The sequence below is a fragment of the Serinus canaria genome, chromosome 1A (genome assembly GCF_022539315.1).
Source record: "Serinus canaria isolate serCan28SL12 chromosome 1A, serCan2020, whole genome shotgun sequence".
Taxonomy (NCBI): domain Eukaryota; kingdom Metazoa; phylum Chordata; class Aves; order Passeriformes; family Fringillidae; genus Serinus; species Serinus canaria.
In genome coordinates, this window is record NC_066314.1 from 30651263 (window position 1) to 30672467 (window position 21205).

General features: G+C 35.5%; 1 protein-coding gene across 1 annotated transcript in view; it reads left to right on the forward strand.

Moving 5' to 3' along the window:
• Window positions 1-21205, forward strand: part of SLC16A7 (solute carrier family 16 member 7) — an 80394-nt gene that overhangs the window by 24925 nt on the left and 34264 nt on the right. The window lies entirely within an intron of this gene.

Consider the following 21205-nt stretch of genomic DNA (forward strand, 5'->3'; position numbering starts at 1 on the left):
ATTTAAGAAGTTGAAAATATTTTTCTGTGTGAATAACTGTCCTTATGTCTGTATCCTGATGGCCACAGATAATGGGGCATCACACAAAAAAAATTGCAGATGAATCTGAGGGTAATTTTAAACTAGTGAGCTAGATCTTGGTTTGTGAGATACCCCATTGTGGTATCTCAAAAGGGCAGGCAAGAGAGAGGTGTTCTTTCACACAAAGACTTACTTCCAATATTTCCTCATTTCTTATGAGGACAGTGTCTGCTTTGAAAGTGCTGCTTGCTTACTGTTTCATGGTGAATACTATTATTTCCGAAGTATGTTTGACTCTATAATGAACGGAAAAGAGGATTTTTCTTAACCTGTAGCCTGGTTTAGAAGTGCCTAGGTACTGGCATTTAGCCACTTCTTAATCTTCTCTTTTGTTGTGTGGTATGAGCAGTACAAACATGATTGTTCAGAACTGAAAAGGTATGTCCAACATTAGAAGGGCTAGATTTCTATAGGCAGTATTTTTGGGAGGAGATGACAGGAAGAAGTGTTGAAAGCATTACAAGTTATAAAAGTTATTAGGATTAGATTAATATTGCCACAAAGCTACCTGTTGTTACATCAGCACATTTCCTCAAAAATTTTTTGTACTTATTTTAATCTTTTTGGTCTGCTGTTCTTTATTAATTTATTTTCACCTTGATTTCTCTTGCATCAAATTTCTACATCTCTGTATTAAAAAACAGAAATGCCTTACCTGTTTAAACAATTATTAGGATAAAATTTGTCTTTGTAGTCTCTTTGCATATATAACTTTTTTCAGTTTTTGATCATCTCAGCATTTATGAATAGAGAAAATGAATAGAGAAACATCATTTATGAATAGAGAAACATCATTTTTTCTTACCTACGCCCTGTAAGTGAGGATGAAGTCTGGTAAGGGTAATGGACTGATGCTATAATAATATATCAATCAATTGTCACTACATTTTCCAGCCTAAAGTTTGCTTTACAAATTTCTCATTTCAGCATTTAACATGATGTGCACACCTGTTAATAAAAATTATTTCATTGTAGAATTATTGCAATCTATAGATTAACAAGCAGTCATGAAAGTAATTAAAAGAATTGCAGTAAGCCCAGATTCAGGGAAGCAATTATTTACTGTGACTTTCCTTTCAACTTTTGTCCCATGTGATTTTCACAAGGTTTCTTTTATTACCCTGTGCAGTTGCCATAATAACAATATATCTGTTGTTGGAAACCTCAGGCTGTATTTGTCCCAGGCATACCATGCAAGTAGGAAAATTGTATTTAAGCTATGCTGTAGTACAGCATGCCTTAGTTCAATTGTCTGGATTCAACTGAGAGTGGTTCAGCATGTTTCCTGTTAGTATAAAATTTACTTCCACACCATTTTTGATGGATCATTAATTATTCTTTTCAGGTAGCAGCAAACAGTTTTGTACGTGAAGTCGTGAAGCAGGTTTTGTAGGATGTAGAGTTATTGCTAGGCTTATGTGGAACAGAAGTAAAATAAGTCTGGTTTTGATTTGCTTTTATACCTTTTAACATAATTTTCAATGTTTCTCACTGTGCTTTATTTTCCTTGTTGCTCATGTTTCAAATAATACTACATACCGTGCTTAAATTACTACATGACATGCTTAAATTGGTTTTGGTACATATAAAACAATGTGTTGAATAGTAAATATTCTGATCCTATTCTTCATTTGCATTATCAAGATTAAGTTTCTTAAAATGAAAATTTCAGTTTTGAAATTGGAAATTGAAATGAGCATCATTGCTACTTAATGATTTCTGATTTAAGAGATAATTTCAAAATACTTGTTCAGTGTCTTGCATACATGGAATCATGTTTCTATTGCCTTACATCCTAATTATACCGTGTTACTTGGCAGAATGTGTTTTCTACAGTTTCTGACAATAAGTCTTTTTTTTGGCATGACATGAGTTGAACATTGAGAAATTGGGATTCATTAAATTACTGGTTAATTTAAAAAATAATTTCTGAGTCCTCATTGAAACCTAAACAGTTGAAAGATATTCTTTTTTCTAGAGAAGCTTCTTTTAACATTTGCACACACAGATGAGACAGACGTGCATCAAACAGAGAATGAAACTGGAGAATTCATTCAACAGGTTTTAAAATCATGAAGTTCTTTTGTTTACCTATTTCATTCAATTTTTATTTTCAACTACTTTGGCATCAACATTAATGGTTCATGGAAGTTTTGTCTCTGACATATTGGTGAAAAAAATAAATCCAAAGCCCAAGTTTCACATAGGTTTAATTGTTGGACCCTGCTATTAAAAGAATCTGTGAAAAGTTTTACTTTGTGGGGTTTTTTTTGTTTTTTTGGTTGATTGGTTTGCTACCCTCTTTGTCCCCCTGCCCTATATTTAAGACTTCTGAAACTAAGGGAAGAAAAAAACGTTTATGGTAGATATTTCTCTCCTCTGCCCCTAGCTATTAACTCCTTTTGATGTTTCTCCCTGATTTGGCTCAGGATCTGATTGTTAAAGGTAAAAAACAACTTTGCTGCTGTGCTTTCTTCATTGTAGCTTTGGCTGTGCTCATGCTACTTTGTTGGCCAGCAGTGTTTTGGAGAGGCCCATGCATCTGTATTTCTAGCAAGAAATAACAAATCTGATGACTCTAAAAAAGGAACTGGGTATATGCTGGATGCCAGGAAACAAAGAGTAAGAAAACTGTTACAGAGAATAAAAATTACCTAAATCTAGTTTTTATTTATAGCACTTGATGAAGAAAGTATCAACTATTAAATATCCCTGAAATTCTGTGTTTATAATTTTTTTCAAATAAAAGCCATCTGTTTTGCCCAGTTGGCTGTATTGTTTCCTATATGTGTTGAATGATTTCACAGTTGAAGGCTTTCTGGCATGGCAGTTCTTCTCCAGAACTGGCATGTTGTTCTGTGCTGGTCAACTGAGGTGAGAATGGCTATTGGAAAAAGTGCTTCAGGCTGTCAGCAAGCCACAAATAGTTCTCTAAAATACCTGTGACTGTGCCATAGAGTACAAAAGAAAGATGCCTTTAATTTTGTGTGAAAGCACAGGATTTGTGTCTGGCTTGACTAGAAAAGGACAGAAAGAAAAAGACAACTGACCACAGAGATATGCAAACCATGCTGAGAGGGGAGGGTTGAGTGCTTCTTTTCTAAGAAGTGCATAAGGTTATACATGTTACTGAGCCTGCCCACATTTTTCTGCATAACCCTTTCCACCTCCTTGCATGACTTAACTCAGAATATAGTACAGGCAGGGTCAGTGAGGGTGAGCCAAAAGCTCTGGTCATGAGACTAAGAGGTGACCTTGTTATGCTGCGGTGCCAAATCTCAGCTGAGGCCTCCTAAGAGATCCTTGAGTTGTGAGCACAAACACTAAAATATTGGAGAAATACGAGACTGTTTAAATAAGATCAACGTGGTGAAGAAACCAAGTCTTCAAAAAATGTTATGTATGCAATGCTAATCCCTCATAATGCTTTCCTGTTTTGTTCATGACAAGTTTTTTTCTTTTTTATGAGTGAATTCTACTTTGGCAGAGAAAAATGCTAATCTGCCCCTCTTTCTCTGTTTGTGTCTTTTAAAGAAGGTCTTGCTCATGCTGCAAGATGCAAACAGGCAATAGTTTGATTAGTGCTGAATATGTGGACTTTGCATGTATAATTTTAGCCAAGTGATGTGTAACACCAAAGCCAGCATTGATTTCAATTTTTCAAATAAATCAGTAGATTTCAGGATGAATACTGGACTTTTTTTACAGATTGCTTCTTTCATTTGCAATATATAAAAAGAAAGGATTCTTGCTACAGTTTTATTCCAGATTTTCAAAATCAAGGTGTCATATTTTTCCAGTAGAATGACTTGAATATTGGATTTCCACTTGGCCCGCTGAAGATGAAATCTGTTGTATTCAGAATAATCAAGAATATATATTTCTTTGCCTAGGAAAAATAATGTGGGATGAACAGCACAGCAGAGGGACTGTTGCTAGCATACAGTCAACAAATTAACACTGCTACTAGGCTTCCTTTGCTTCCAATTAAAAGCAAATGATTGGCATTGATATCACCAAGATTGTACTGAAGACAAAGGGGAATATTTTTTCAAAAACTGGAGTATTAGCTTTAATCTGCAATGGTTTCACATATCACTAAAACTTCTCATCTGAATGTTTGCTTTAATGATTTTTTTTGTGTCTCTTTTTCAGCTAAAAACAGAGTTGTTCATCCTGCAAAGTATATGCATCTATAAATCTTAAATGAGTGTACTAAACAGAAAGACAAAGCTGCATTAAAAAAAGGGAGTTTTATGATTTTTTTTTGGGGGGGGGAAGGAAGTTTGCATGTTTTTTGTAGATTTTATTTTATTTTCATTTTCGTTTTATCTCATTTCATTTTGGAAGAGAGAGAAGTTTCTGAAATAACCTTTTCTCCATTGAGGTAAGGTTATTTGTATAAACAAAGCACTGATGGTTTTTTCATGAATAAGGGAAAATGAATACATTACGAAAGATGTGAAATTTGGGATTTCCCTCTAGCACTCTCATTTTGGAAAGTTTTATGCGGAACCTTTTTTTTTTATGTTGCCCTTGATTGTTCAAGAGTAACTTTGTGGTCTTACAGTGTTTTGAACACATGGATTCCCCTGCCTACCTGCAGACAGCCTGCCTGCTGGTTTTTAATTGTTGACACCACTCTGGTGGCAGTGCCACAGTGATAAACACTTTAAAAATGCAGATAGGTTAAGTAAGTAGTGACAGTGATCTGTGCAGAAGGCAGCTTCAAAGGGCAAAAATGATACAGTGTTAGGGACCTTTCATAGGCTCTCACTGAAAACTGAAAAAGGAAAGAAGAAGCTGATAGTATATTAATGGCCAGAACAAAGATATCAACAGCACTAACTATATATATATATATTTACACTCACACACACACACACACACACACACACACACATATATATATACAGAGAGAGAGAGGCACTTAAACTGTGAGGTTTTCATAGTTGGAGAAAATGGTCTTGTTTGCCATTTGCTTTGGAGATGTGTTTGACCAGATCTCACTATCCTTTAATTCACTATAATAAAGTTTGATACAGAAAGGAGTATAAGTTTCATATGTAAGCTTGGTATATGATAATAAAAATAAGCAGATATATAAACTCTAATAACACTAGAACCTCAAAGAACTGCTGTATAATAATGAGGGCTCTTAAATTTCTTTTCATAGTTGGCTTAAATGGCTAAAGTTCTGTTTCTAGCATGGTCAGAAATGCCCCAGCTTTTATTATGATGGATGTTTTGCTCCCATTGGGTATATTAAGTAAACAACATGAGGTAATTTTTTAGCTCTGGACTGTTCTACATTTTAGTTATTACTTGTTAAATACTGTGCCACACTTCGTTTTGTTAAGTGACACCAGTAGTTCCTTTTTTAGGCACTTGGACAATAATTAGGACATTTCTTAATGTTTAAGTTCGCTTTCTATGCAAGAAGTTTCTAGCCAACATTTGTTCTCTTTCAGGAGAGAATTTAAATTCTGAGACTATTCAGGAGGATTTTGTCAGTTGATCTTGATAAAATTGTTCTATTTTGAAGAAAATGCTCTCATGTTCCTTGGCTTCTAAAAATACAAGTACTAACAGAATGTACTCTAAGCAGGAGAAGTTGCCACTTTGGAGGTGGATATGTAGACTTCAGGTTTTCCTGAAGTGTCTGTCTTTCCTCTACAGGCGTTAGACTGTAATCAACATCCAGCTTGTAAAGGTCATGAGCCTAAATGTTTTGTTTGAAATACAAATGGATATATGCACATTATTAAGCTCTTTGTGGAACTGAGAGATCAATGTCTTGCCTAAAAATACAAGAAAAGTATGATGCAGAATGAGAGAATGGGTCCAAGTCACCAGAAACCCAAGTCATTGCCTTGATTGGAAGGTTGTACTTATATGTCAGGCATATAATTGAAAGTTTTCAGGTGTGTACTTAATATTATTGGTACACTCACAAGTACAGATAATGAAAAGTTAATCATTAAGATAAAAGAATAAATTCAGTGGAATCTATAAAAAAGCAAGAATTTTCAAAAAATGAGAATTAAATGTGTCAATCAACTTGGTACAAACCAATCAACTCTTAGTGAAGTGGAAATATGTTACAAAAAGAAAGAGCTGATGTACACTTTCAAAGATTTAGTACCTCTCTCTGCTCCATGTGTTCTGTGCTGGGTACATTAGACTATTTATAAAATAAACTTTGTAATTCAGAAAGGCTGCATATTTTTCACTTTCAGTTCCTCAGCATTGATATCCAGATAAAACAAAAATCTATGACTAATTATTATATTAAATTATATTATATTTACCTTTCTGCACATTCTTCTGTGAAGTGTAATCCTGAAATACAGATAATAATTCTATTTTGGATAATGCTTCGTTAATAAAATACATCTTTTCTTTGTAAATGATAGGGATAAAGACTCCATTTGGAATTGTTAGGGAGCCATTTAATGTCAGTCTCATGATGCAAATATGCCCTAGGGCCATCTTTGCTGTGCTTAAATAAGCACTTTATTTCAAATGCTTTATTGGCAATTACCAATGATTTTGTAGTTATTTGGCAGCACATGGCAGGGTGATGGTACATTATATCACATCAGAGCAGGTATGTAGAATATATTAAAGTTAATTAACCATCACTTTGCTCTCTTAACAGGTAAAAAAAATTATTGAAGTAAAGTGTGGGTGTGCATAGGGTAATCATAAAGACTTTTACATATATTGGGAATGTGAACTATGTGATGGCAAGCTATTTTTTCCTTATGTGATTATGAGAGAGGCCTAAGTACAACCTTTTCTTTTAGGTTATGTCAGCATCATTACCATGGCTAAGTAATTTTCACAATTTTGAGTGATTTTTTTGATATTATATAATTATTTTCGACATAGGATATTGTCCAGTTTTGCTCTCTTAGGTTTTTAGAGGAAGATACTGTTTATAAAGATTTTCTTTCAAACTATGTTAACTTGTAAATATGTTTTTATTATAATCACCAAATAAATAAGCCACTAAATAATTCCACAGTGTCTGCATTAACATATTTTCCAATGAACTTTGGACACATTCCTTATGCAGAAGCCAAAATACAGTGAATTTCAGTGAATGATATAAAAGTGTTGCACAGGGTGAACATGAGTGACTCAAGGCTCAGTAAATTGACTTTTCCAAAACTTACTTAGAAGCATCCCATAGTGATAAAAAACGAAGATAGATGTGGTATATTCTTCCTGGAGATTTTTTTCTTGGTATTTTAAGAAATCAGGATGAACCAGAGAATTCATAAAAGAAAAATTTATATTAGGTGATTCTGCCACTGGTCTGAAATACATCTGCCTAGCACTAAGTAATGAGTAATCACTTAGTCTTAATCTTAACCTTAAATCTACTGAAGTATTGCTTTAGCTTTACATGTGTTTTTTGTCCTACGTGCCTCAAAGGAGATGCTTTGTTTTATGTATTTTTTCCTGAATCACAAAAGGCACGCAACTTTATATGACAAGAGTGCTTGTTGGTTTGGTTTTGCATTTATGTCTTCTTACAGTGCTTCTGGTCACAGTTTTGGTCAAGTATTCTTATTAAGAACTATATTGTAGTTCTGTGTTTGACTTTTCTAATAGTACAAATTCAGTATAACAGTATAAATGTTCTAAGTGCAAAATTTCAATCTATTAATTTTATATCTAAGAACAATTCAATTATTAGAGTACCTGTTCTGTCTTAAGAGGGTTTTATCTTTGTTTTTGTGGGACAGCCTTCCAGATCAGAATTGATTGTCAAATACGAATGAAGTTCAAGGTAGCTTTTTGTTTTCAAACTTCAGTGAGCACTCGTGCTTTATTTTACAGGAGGTAGATACATAAGCATCCACTTGTTAGAAACCACCACTTACCTGCATGTTCAAATGTGGGATGTGAAAAGTATCAAAAGTACTTAAAAGTTTGCCATCGTTCAAAACCAGATTTTTGCATTACAAGTTATTGCTTTTCTACTAATGTGTAAGGTATGGAATCCCCACTCTGTCTTTTCTAGAACTATGAATGAAGAAGTCTGTATTAGAAAACATTTTATTCCCTTACATCCAGAATTTGTACATCATTACATTTCTATTTTTTTTTTCTTTTAATGGTTGCAAAAAAATCTATGAACTGGCATATGAAAGATTATTTAGGGATGGTACTAGAAAAAGGTTATGCTTTTCTTAAGGTTGGTGGAAATTAAATAGTACTTTGTGTTAATGTACCATTTTAAATATTCCCAGCTGTCATGGGTAGTAGTAATAGTTATTTTGTTAATGTATATGAACTGGAAATGTATTCAAGACTTCAGCTAACCCTACACAGCAGGTTTGGGTCTGTTGCAGAACAGATAGAAGGCAGAGCCAATTGAAACACTCAAATCATACATTCTATTACTGTCCATTTTATCTTCCTAAAAATTCAAGATTTATCAGTTCTGTGTCTTTTAACAGTCATCTTTATTATGCAGGGGCCAGTCACACTTTTTCCTACAAAGGCCAAACAAAAACTCTGTGCATTGAAGTGTCATTCTATAGGTACTATTATCTACATACTTTGTACCATTTCCTGATATACACAGGCACAACCCCCCAACTGATATATGTTTTTCCATCATATGCTTCTTACATCGTGTAAAGGGTGCAATAAATGCGTTTGACATTTTACAGACCTAGTTTTTGAATCAGTAAGTTATACTAGGGAAAAAGGAAAGAAACAATTCATGCTTTTTCTATACATAAAAGCCATACAGATTTATTTGGAGCTCATTAGGGCAGAGTTTGCTTTAACCAATGCTTCTTTTTTCATATAAACATTTTGTTGAGTGATGAATCTCACAATGTTTAGCTTCAAGGGAAGAAAAGAAAAAAGATGAACCCAAATTCCGTGTTTCATATTCAAATCACAAAATATAATGAAACTGAAATAATAATTCTAGGACTGAATAGAAAATAGATTTTATGCTTGAATCAGATTACAAGAATGACTTGCCCTCAGGAACACCTCACAGTGTATCTTGTAATATTTTGCGAAGTAAGAGAAATATTGAAAAGTGTGTTTGGACAAAAATCTGCAGAGGAACAAAATCATAATTAAACCCAGTCATCCCAGGAGGTGCTGGCTGTTTCATCTGCAGCTATTGACTGGGAAAGGATCTAGCTAAATAGAACTTGAATGGAGTTCAAATCAATTTACTCCTCTTTGAAGTCAGTTGGGCTGTATGTGAAAGGTTATGTATAGGAAGTGTATGCATAGTCTATGCATATCTATGCATAGGTAGATAATGTTTAAGATTTCAGTGAAAATAATTAAAAGAGGTGTCTTTAAAGGCTTTAGAAAAACACACAATCTCCAGAGTTGTTTTATACACAAAGAAGAATATTACTGTCTTGAAGACTGCAAGTGGCCTTCAAGGGAGTATAATGCTTAGGCTCTGAATCCCAGCATTGTATTGCTTTTCAAGGAAAAGCCTTGAGACTCACTCAACTTCTCTACCACTTCTTTGTCTTGTTATCAAGACAAAACAAATAGGTGTGTGAAATGTGCTGTACCTGTTTCTATGTGTTGCAAACAATTTTGCATATACAAAGTTTGTCTAAACTCCTCTGAGTACATGGGCCTTCAGCAGAGTTCATGAACAACCAAATGTGTACATATATCTACTTTTTACAAGAAAAAAATACAGCTCAGTGTTTTGCCTCTGAACTGATTAAATGTCTGTCCTGAAAGGGACAACAGACTCATTACTTAGATTGATATGCTTGTTGCCCTACATTAGATATGGTTTAGTCTTGATTTATTAAGCTTCCTGGTAAATATGACTTAACTAGTCCCTTCTGTGAATATTTTTCTTGTGCCCTTTTGCTAATTGCAAGGATGAAAATGCCACAGAGATCTTTATATTTCTTGTCTCATTTGCTATATATTTTTGTAAATTCTACTACTGTTTCTATGTATCTATAATAGTCAAATTTTGAGTCTCTGAATTCTATTGTTCTAGATTCTCAATAATAAAGAGTATTATCTCAATTTGCAGAAAAATAATATGAAGTATAAAGCTTTTCTTGTGTTGATGCAGAAATTTAAGAGCTGATGTTTGTGAATTTGTTTACATAGGTACGGCTTTGGCAAAGAGGGGTTATGTAGAGCAAAGCACTTTGGGATGTGGGAAAAGTTTCACAGTTAAGAGTCCAGCATAACTCAAGAAAAATGAATCTTGTGGTGGATTTTTCAGGTTGCTTTTGAGCAATGCAGCAGTGCTACCCCATATTCTCTGTCAAGGAAAGTAAGATATTTGCCAGCTAAAACACAGCTAATGCATGAGCATGTTCATATCCCATAATTAACAGGCTGTGGTACTTCAGGGCTTCAGCATTCAGGTCTACCTTTTGGGTCTGCCACCCAGACAGTGACCTATGGATTGTCCATAGTAAGAAAAAGAGTTCCTCTTGCCTTAATGTTTGGAAAGAAGCACTTTCTTACCAGGCTGAGATAGCTGGTAAGATCTGGTAAAAAGGCTTATGTTCCAGAAGGGTTTTGTTTCTCAGTGCAAGTGATATGGAAAATAGATGATATTAACCTAACCCATAGTGCTGGGATTAAATGGAGAGACAAATATGGAAAATATGACCAAAAAAAAAAAAAGGAAAAAATTGGTTTTTAGATTCTTCAGAAATTCAGACATCTCATGCTCTCAGAAATTATGTCAGCATGAGATGGGAGGGTTTTCAGAAAGGTCTAGCACTTCTCACAAATCCTTCACTGGTTGGTCATCTCCTTGAGTGTATTGACAGAGCGCCAAACAGCATTTCAGTGCCACTGTGCCAGAGCAGAACCATGGGCTTCATGCATATGTTCTGGATATTCAATGAGGAGTTAGTATGTGGCAGAGTAAAAAAAAGTTAAAAATGATAACGATAAACAATAAGATTTACATAAAACTGTTGATAAGTTCTAAAGCTTGCTGAAAATTGCTTGAAGATTGTTTTTGCTGTCGCATTGTAGAATTGTTCTCTAAGAGGTACAGCAATATATTGTACTCTTTGGATGTTGTGTACTTTCTGTGTTAGGAAAAATTGTCCTCTGTAATAATCAAGAGAGGTTTTTTGATCTCCCCATGCTCAATTCTTACAATGGATGGAGGAGTACGTGTCAGAATTTGATTAAACCATCTTGGTCTTTAAAGTTGTTTTGTATATACACCAGCAGGTCATCTCATTAACACTTGGACAAAGTACATAGTAAGTTTGTAATTAAACATCCTCTTCCTTCCCATGGAAATCAAATACAATCACAAATTCTTCCTTCTCTGTATTTGTTTATGTTAGAGCATTGCCACTGCCTAAATTATGTTAGTTTTGGTGCATACTTCAAATGAATTTTTTATCATTATGTTCCAGACTGGGCAAATAAACATCATACGTGTACTTATTTTATGTAGCACCATGCCATGATACTCAAACAGAGCTAAGTTCCCTCAAAGGGATACTGAGCTAACACAGCTCTTCTGTTCCTACTAGCCATATGTTTAGTCATCAAGAGATAGCAAGTGTGTCTGTGTAGTACTACACTGTCCCATGTAAATGTATGCCTCCCCATTTGTTTAGCTGTTTGCTCAAAGTTGTGGGTTATTAAATAGGAATAGACTTTCTTTTATGATCTCTTACCAGCATAAATATCAGCATAAGAAAGACAAAAAGTTGAGTGGGCTGGACATAGTTATAATGATAGGTGGTTAGAGAAGTTAAATTCCCCTGCACAGTCCTCAAGGTGCTATTATCTGATTTCTGCACTTAAGAAATGGCAAGTGCATCATCAGGGATAGCCCCTGGTTGGTCCCAAGCATAAGCACTGTGTCAGCATACCCGACATGATACTGGGTGATTATGTGTTTGCCAGGAACTGGAAACTGTTGGAGAGGGGAACACAACTTGCTGTCACATTTTGCTTTTCCAGAGCTATGGCTATCACTGGTCATGAGATGAAAATTAATAAAATTTAGTGCCTCTGATTTGAAAAAAACTTTTGGTTAGTTGTCTCTGAGAATAATGTCATTCTGAAATTCTTCCACTTGGTTTGCAAAGTCACATTGATTTAGTTCTAAAGCTCCTTTTTTATAACTGCATAAAAATTTCATCTCTTCTAAATTCTATAAGTGGGAAAAAACCTTTCTTTCTTTCTTTCTTTCTTTCTTTCTTTCTTTCTTCTTTCTTTCTTTCTTTCTTTCTTTCTTTCTTCTTTTCTTTCTTTCTTTCTTCTTTCTTTTGTCTTTCGTTCTTTCATTCTTTCTTTCTTCTTTCTTTCTTCTTTCTTTCTTTCTTTCTTTCTTTCTTTCTTTCTTTCGTCTTTCATTCTTCTTTTTTCTTCTCTCTCCATCTTCCTCTCTTTCTCTCTCTCTCTCATTTCTTCTTTCCTCTTTCTCTCCTTTTTTCTAACCTAATATGTAACCTAATATGTTTTAATAATTCCAGAATGACTTTTGGATTAATTTACATTTTGGCTATAGTGTGTTTGGAATCAGTGGCTCATATTTTAAGTCTTGCTGGCAGAAAGAGCTCATGCATCAAGCTTTTAAAGCCAGGGTTGAATCAATTGCATTTTGCAGTTTCAATTATCTATATGTTTTTAGTTTTATTTCAGTCAAATAGATGGCTTACATCCTCCACTCTTGAATTACTTTTAAAATCCATATTAACTAAATGGATTCTTGCTTATTACCTAAGTTCTGGGGAGGTTTTCATACTGGATATGCAGAATTGCAGAAGTTTTGCTGGTTTTTGAACATGCAGTGGTCCCCAAGTAATTTCTTTTAAAAGGTCTTTTCCTCATTGTAAGTTTTGGTAGTTCTGCCCTTTTCCTTCTTGCCTTATTTACTTATTTCTCTATAAAGTATGTAAGAAACTGTAGCTTTGCGAAAAGGTGATTTATATTTCATTAGCTTTCCTAGTTCACACTTCTAAAAGACTTTATCATCAGAAACATTCCTAAATTTGTCCATTTTATTAGTAATAAAGACAAATATGTTAAACTGGTAACAGTTTCCACACTGGCAGGAATAAATGAAAAGTGAATCCTGTATAAACTTTTGCAGTCTGGAGTTGTTTTCCAGCCTTGGCCTTTTATATATTGCTTGTCATATGCTCTTAGGGACAGAATGCAGATCAGTTTACTTCCTATTACATAATCTGAGTAGTTGTCACTGAGACTTAAACATTAGTAACTATTTCCACCCATGGGAGTCATGTGTTGTGCGAGGATAGAAGAAAAATATTTTCCCAGTATGTGAGAGATTATTCTTTTGGGCTGGGATTTAAATGAGTGGTAGGAGATATACAAAAAATATGCTGGGCCATAATACTGGAGCAGAGAAGACAGCCAATTCTGATTGGGTTCAATTTCAGCTCCAGTTCTTGGATCCAGTTCAGTTGGATCCAATTCTTGCATTCTGATCACAAGAGGCCAGAGTAACTTTTGTAAAGTTTACAAAATTTAATATCAGTAGAATTTCAGTCAGAATCTATTGCATCTTCCTAATGCCAAATATTCAGCTCATAGATGAATGTGAATATCATTTTCAGCGATAAATGAATTAAATATTGCCACTTCCAAATAACGTGTTTATGTAAAAAGATGAAAATTTAGATTTTGAAAGTATTAACTAGTGGTGCAGCCTAAGAATAGGCTAGCTTTTCCCATGATTGATATTTTTTCCTGCAGCTTAGTAGTGAAAGAATGGTATTAAAATGAATATCTGTTATTATTGATAATGGAAAATCTGATGCTTTAGAAAGATTATGCTATTTATTTTCAAGCAATGTTCAGCAGCTGTGCAGATAACTCCATTAACACTGACTTAAAACCTTAGTTCTTCCATTTATAAAATATTGCAATTGCATGAATCTATAGCTCCCTGCTTACAAACATCAGAATTCTTCAAATACAAATAAAACAAACAGCTCCAAATTTACATGACTTCTGTTATTCTGGGAAGTCTTCTTTTTAAAACATTTATTCAGTGTGAGTTTTAGAGAAGATATGAATGTGCTGATGTAGTTGAAAGGCTAATGCTACCAATATTGTTCAATATTGGTCTAAAAAGAGTTAAAATATCAAGCCATGTAAGTTGTCAAGCTGGTAACCACCATACTTATATATGAGGGAGTAGTGCTAGAATTTAAGAGTGGTTAGAAATTAATTAATAAGTTTATCAGTACTCTTGCAGTGAAGGGAGCTAAGACTTTGACTTACAAAGGGTTTAGCTAAGCTTATTAAAACTAGTTATTTATTGGTAGAAGAAAGTTTTGAGGTTGGGTTTTTTGAAAAGTTGATTAGTTTGGTTGGTTGTTTTTTTCAGAAAAAACAGGTCTGCAGAATTTTTCATCAACTTCAATCAATTTATTGTTAAATCTGATTAATTCTTCAGACTGGATCACTGGCATTTTCAATTTAGCCATCAACAGTTCATTTCAGTGCACTTCAATTTGGGCAGAGTGACAACCTCTTTAGATTAGATATTCTATTGACTGTCTTTTTGAAGTAATTAAAACAGAATTGCAATCGCTGTGGTTGGAATTCATTTCACTTAACTCTGGTTATGTAGGTGTTTAGTCATCCAGAGTAAGCCAGTCATATAGGTTTCCCTTAAAATCAGTGGGAAAATGTAGTAACAGAAGAGATGATGAATGGAAGTCCAACTCATGACTGTGACTGTGAATGCAGATAATGGATTCCCAGGAGAATGTGGTACATACATACAGCATGTGAGGTTTAAAATAAAAAACAAACCCAACAACAGTATTAAAAATCCTGCATTAATCTTAGTTTTGACACGTTATGTTAGTCATCTCACTACTGACTTAGCAATGCTCCAAATCTGATTTCAATGATGTAACAACTCCAATATATTTACAATATAATTTTCCCCGATGGAGGTTCCAGTACTGTAAAAAACCTCACTTTAGTTACTGATCCAGTAATAACTTTTGGCTGTAGAGCAAATGAAGTTTTAATTACTCTAACAGCGTAATTTATATGTTTTTGCTTTTTATAAGGCAGTATCTTTCAGGACCCACTTTGTGTCAGTAATCCCATTTTGAGTCTTCTAAGGGGAAGAAAGGAATTCTTCTTGGTCAAACTGAATTAGACCGTCAAATAAAATAGACTCTGCACTGGTGTGGCTTCAGCTTGATTATTGTGTGCAGGTTTGGTCACCACAATATAAAAGAGACATTAAACTATTAGAGAGTGTCCAGAGGAGGGTAACAAAGGTGGTGAAAGGCTTTGAGGGGATGATATGTGAGGAGTGGCCAAGGTCACCTGGTCTGCTCAGCCTGGAGGAGACTGTGTGCTCTCCAAGTTCCTAGTGAGGAAGAGGAGGGGCAGACACTGATCTTTTCTCTGTGGTGACCAGTGAAAGACAGAGGGAAGGGCCTGAAGTTGTGTCAGGAGAAGTTTAGGTTGAATATTAGAAAATGGTTCTTCACCTAGAGGGTGGCTGGGCACTGGAGCAGGCTCCCCAGGGCAGTGGTCACAGCAGCAGCCTGACAGAGTTCAAGTAATATTTGCACAAAAATCTCAGGTGTATGGTGTGACTCTTGGGGTGTCCGGTGCAGAGGTAAGAGTTGGACTTGATTATCCCTGTGGGTCCTTTCCAGCTCAGCATATTCTGTGAATATCCCCACAGCCATTGGGAGCTCATATCTGTGATTATCCTAGTATAGCTCAGCTGTAACATCCAATTACCAGCCCAGTGGATGCTGTTCCTAAGAATCAGTCCAGACCCTAAGAAGAAAGAAGGTTAGGGGGATTTCTCATTTAATTTTTTTTTACAGCATGAGCTTTTCCCTCTTTTCTGCTTCCCTCCATGAAGCCTGCCTCTGCCAACCTCCTAGACAGTTGGAACAATGATTTGCAAATGTCTGCCTTGGATGTGTGAGGGGCTCTCATGTTCCCACACTGCTTCAAGCACTTGATTTGTTATTGCTTCAGTGGGATGACAAGTACACAACAATACAGATTTTGAATGGCAGATAATTACATTTTTGTTTCATAGATACAAATATTTAGAACTAGTTCCTTCATCCACTCTTCAAGAAGAAACAAAATGTTTTGTTTCCTAATAAGCTAGTGATTTAGACTTAAACTACCTGTAGATATATTTTTAAGAATGAAGTGAAATAGGCTTAAGTAACAATGGTGATTTTGGGATTATTTTTGCTTAGACTTTTAGCAAGAATAGCAAACACTAACGTTAGGCCTGTAAGTACAATTTAGTGTAATATATTATATGTAAGTTATTTTATTGTCACATAGAAGTCTGGAAAGCATTTACAGACATGACCCTTAGATTCAAGCCTGTAGGAGAAACTTTACAAAACCCAACATCTTTCGAAAATGCTCTCTAGCCTGGGCACACTTTTAGTAGTCTTGGTCTCACACAAGGTATATTTGTCCTGAAGATTAAACCCTAGTGGAAAAAAGGCAGTGAGTTCTGACTCTGAGTGCATCTTTCATCTACCTGGGTTTTATTTATCACATACCCCTTAGCCTCTGAACACAGACAAAAAAGGAGACTATTTTCCCATTTCAGGGTAATGTATGTGCCTGTTCTTTAAGGCTAGGTACCAGAGCTCCTTAGGAGCTACTTTTCCTCCAGATCTGAGTAGTTAGAACTAAAAGCAGAGGACAGACTTTGTTGCTACCTTACAGTCTTTGACCATCTTCTCTTTCTTCAGAAAAAAAACCAAAAAAACACCATCACAAGTAGGAGCAAAGCCTTCTCACAAAACTAACAAGATATGTTTTTTCTTCAAAGGCTCAAAATTGTTCCCAAGATTATGACAATAACTTATAGAAGTTGGTGAGGCAACACCATTTGATGAGATGGTACCTGCTAGTCTGCCATCCTGCTTAGAACTCATTAAAGAGGGGTTAATGAAAATTTAAAAACTTACAGCATTTAAGCAAGGATCTTTGATAAGAGTAATTCTTAACTCACTATGTCCTAATGCTTCTACAAAATAATTTATTTCAACTACAGCAGTATAATTAACATGTATTAAGGGTAAGTTGGAGCAGCAGACTATTCAAACCTATAAAGCAAACATTGTACCCCTCCTGAGCTCCTAGCTCTAGTATTAAGCAGTACAAATAATCTGCATTGGCTACTTAATGAGATTCTAAAATACACACATATTTAAAGATCTCAGTCATAACTCACATCCTATTTGGGCATTAGTCTATGTGCCAGCTCTGACACTGATCTTAGGACATGAGGCTTAGGTCACTCAGTCTGTTATCACATTTTTTTCCCACGTCTAAAAGTGGATTATATTTCTCAGCCACCTCACAGGGATGTTATAGGACATTATATACAAACTTAGCTTTGCTTAAGTTTACAAAGCTTTTTGCAGTTCTTGGCTTACTGTCTGAAACTGGAGGGCAGTACACAAATATAAAGTATTTCTACTATCCTAACAGCAGCTGGGGACAGATTTTTCACATGCCAGTTCTTATACTCTGGGACATGTGGCTGCTGAGTCAAGTGATGATGGGGCACATTAAGGACAAGGCAGACAAAACGCAAGCAGGAAAAGAAACAGTTACTCTAACTTTGCAGAAAAACAAAGCTAAAACACCCAGTAAAATCTGAGTCTTAGTAAACAAGAGAACAATATAAACTCTTCTCAGAAGGGTCTTTGACAAGCTGTTGTATTGATAGCTGATTCTGGCAGCTGGCAACTGCAGAATATTAATGAGGCATTGCTAGGCACATGAGGACTTTAAACAGGTTGATTATAACAGACTGAAGTAATGCATGGTATCAAGATACATTATTTGGTTGTAGCATTTGCTCTTAGTTTGACCTTCTTGCTTGCTTGGTACTTTTTTCCTTTTTTCTTTCTCCCTTTTTCCCTTCCTTTCACATCTATCCTTTTTCCCTTCTTCCTCCTTCCTATTTTTTCTTTCTCTCTTTTATTCACTAGTTCTCATATCCCTGGTTAAGTTCAAATGTGATGAAAATGGCAATAAAAATGTCGGTTATCATATGTTATAAAAGTGTCCTCTTGTTTCTCTCCTGTTATTTGTTAGCAGACACATGCAGCCCCTATCTCAGTAAACTGCATCCTTGTTCACTGCTTACATAGATGGGATTTATACAGGGGAACTAGAAAGAGCTTGGGAGAAAATCCTTGTGCACATCTGACTCAGGGTATGTAAAGGCTGAGGAATCTCTGTGTATTTGACCGCGAGAAGTGAGATTGATGGCTTCACTCAGGACCCACTCCAGTCACTATTCCCCTGCTGCTTCCCTGGGAGGGGGCAGGCAGTGTTCCTTGCCCACTGCTTGCCTGTAAAGGCATAGGTATGGGCAATGCTCTCTTGCTAGCTTTAAGCACAGCACATGACAGAATTCATATGACTGACTAAGAGCACTGGTGGTGTTCTTTATTTACTAAAGTGCTGTTTCTTTTTTCTTAATTTGATGTAGTACTGCGTCCTTCATGTCAACCTCATCACACATACTTGTTCTTATGATTTCTGCCATATTTCTTTTTATTCTTCACAGCCCATAATAACCTATAAGAGTTTCTCAAAAGGCATTTTGATTATCACTGCTTCATTCATCCATCTTTTGCTTCTTCCTTTATCAACATTTGTGTCTACTAATGTAAAATCCTGGTATTTTTTGGCTCCTGATGGATTTTGCACTTGTCATAATACTACCTGTATTACTCAATTACTAGTTAGGCTTAGGTCAGAGCTTGGTGTATTAATGGGTTAGACTTCTTTAGGAGGGATTAAATTTCAGATATTGCAGGAGGACATTAAATGCAGATTTTACAGGAGAATACCACTTTGGGTCCTGAGTATGTATGAAATGTTGGATTTAATGTTTGTGAGAAAATGAACATTTATTTTCCCCTTGGTACAAATGTGTTGGTTATTTTTTTCCTCTTCACTTTTCATTGACTGGAGCTAATATTGGCCATGATGATCATAAAGGAATATCAGGGAAGCTATTCTTAGCTCTACCTTGTGGAATAAACAGGAGGTGTGAGATACTATGAGCCAGGCTCTTTGTGACAGCATAATGCCCACTGTATTTTGGCAGACAGGACCTTGCAGTGGCCTTTGCACCAATCTGCCTCCAGGCTAAGGCACAGGAGCAGCCAATGCCCCTTGGCTTGTCTTCTTAATGCTCCTGTAATTTGCTGTGAAGGTTTTAAAGGGAGGAAAGCTCTGAACTGTCAGAGCCTGTTCTTCTACCCTAAAGGGGTGGATACAGTGGGATCTCTCCAAACTATTAATGACATTCAGGAAGCTTCAGCATTCTTTTAACTAATGTAGTGGCTGTGATTTTTCAAAGTGCTTTTGTATTATTTTTAGGAAAAGGAGTGCTTCCTCAGTAAATCGATAAGCCCCTTCCATTTTTATGAAGAGCAATGTGTTGATGTTGTTTGCTATCACAAAAATTCATAATAACGATAGAAGTGTTGTCATGTGAATATTAAATATGAAAACAAATATGCTCAAGCCTTTGAAGTGTAAGAAAACAATAGTTAACCTTTTTTCATGAAACAACCAAAAGTTTTCTCAGATGAGCAGAACAACAGCTTTTCTGGGATAGATGGCAAACTCTCATTCTTTACTTCCACTTCACTCACAGAAATAGTATTCTGCTTTTTATGGCAGATTTGAGGTTTTCTGCTCTTGAACAGGCAGTTGATCACTTTTATTTGTGCTCTAAGTTAAAGTGGGCTTTCTGAGATACTCTTCCTTCTAATGTATTTCCATTAGCAAAAAGAAAGTAGTGTTTAACAGTGTACAAAAAGTTAAGTCTCAGCAATCAGAATTGTTTCTGTTTGTCCAACTTGTTCTAGTGACAGGCCCAGGTTTTCCCCTCTGAGTTTTCTCAGTGAACTAACATTAAACTGAGACTGGGGTAAGCAGAAACAAAGTACATACCAGAGGTTCTTTCTGGACATGCATATAAAAAGATTTATATGCTCTGTATACAGAGCAATCAATACCTATTGCTGCCAGCAGGAAATCTCTGTTTTATGGTGCAGGAGCCAAACTACCTGAGCTTTTAAAATTTTGCCTAAAAGTCTGATGTTTTACTCATCGATTTAGCTTGCTTCAGAGGTGTGCCAGCTATATGAGATTGTAGCTGCTGTCTCCAGTCAGCTTCAGTGAACTGGAGAATCAAAAGTACACTGGGTTTCTATCACAGGGCTAGCCTAGTAATAGGTAATCTTAAAAACAATATTTTGGTAGTTTTGTGGCGTATATTGCGTGCAGTGCTACATGGCATTTACCTTAAAAGTACTCCAGGCACTATCCCAAGACATAAGTATAAGCTGACACAGTTGGGTTTTTTTTCATTTTTGTTAAGGTAATCATCTCACTCCTACTGCTAATGCAGTTTACTGTGAGAAATTGAAATTTCTCTGTGCTGATTTCTTCTGTGCTGTAAGTGGCACAGAAGAAATCATGTAGAGGCTTGCTGGTAATCATAAGTATAACAGCAACCTACTCACTGTTATCATCCGCAGTTCTGAATACTAGTATGGCAGGAGACCAGTCAAGAGTAATCAGTTGCCTAAATGCCCAAGAAAGAAACAGGGAGGAAAGAAGAATTTGCAGTTCATGCTGTATGTGTAGGCTGAAAAAACCACAGTGGACTCCAGTTCAGTGTTTAATTATTATTATTACGGGATTTGTTAGTGGAAACAATCTCAGAAATGAAAAATGGATTTTCACCGCCACATATTTTCTAGAAAAGGCAATGAAGAATGTAAAAAAGGTAAAGTTTTAGATATCAGGATGATATTAGCAATACGAAATTTATTTCAGGCCTTAGAAGTTTTGTGTGGATTTGGGCTGCCTGAATGTGTTGGCTACACCTCTTAGAACCACTGTAAAGTGTCATTTTGGTGGCAGCTCTTAAGATCAATTCTAAGTTATAGAAGAGCTGTGGAAAGCTTCCTGATGTCTTCTAATATGTGGAAACAACAAAATTATTGCCATCAAGCTCCACCTTGTTCTTGCAAGTAATATCAACATCAAAATATCAAAATCTGAAGAGTAAAATCTGGAA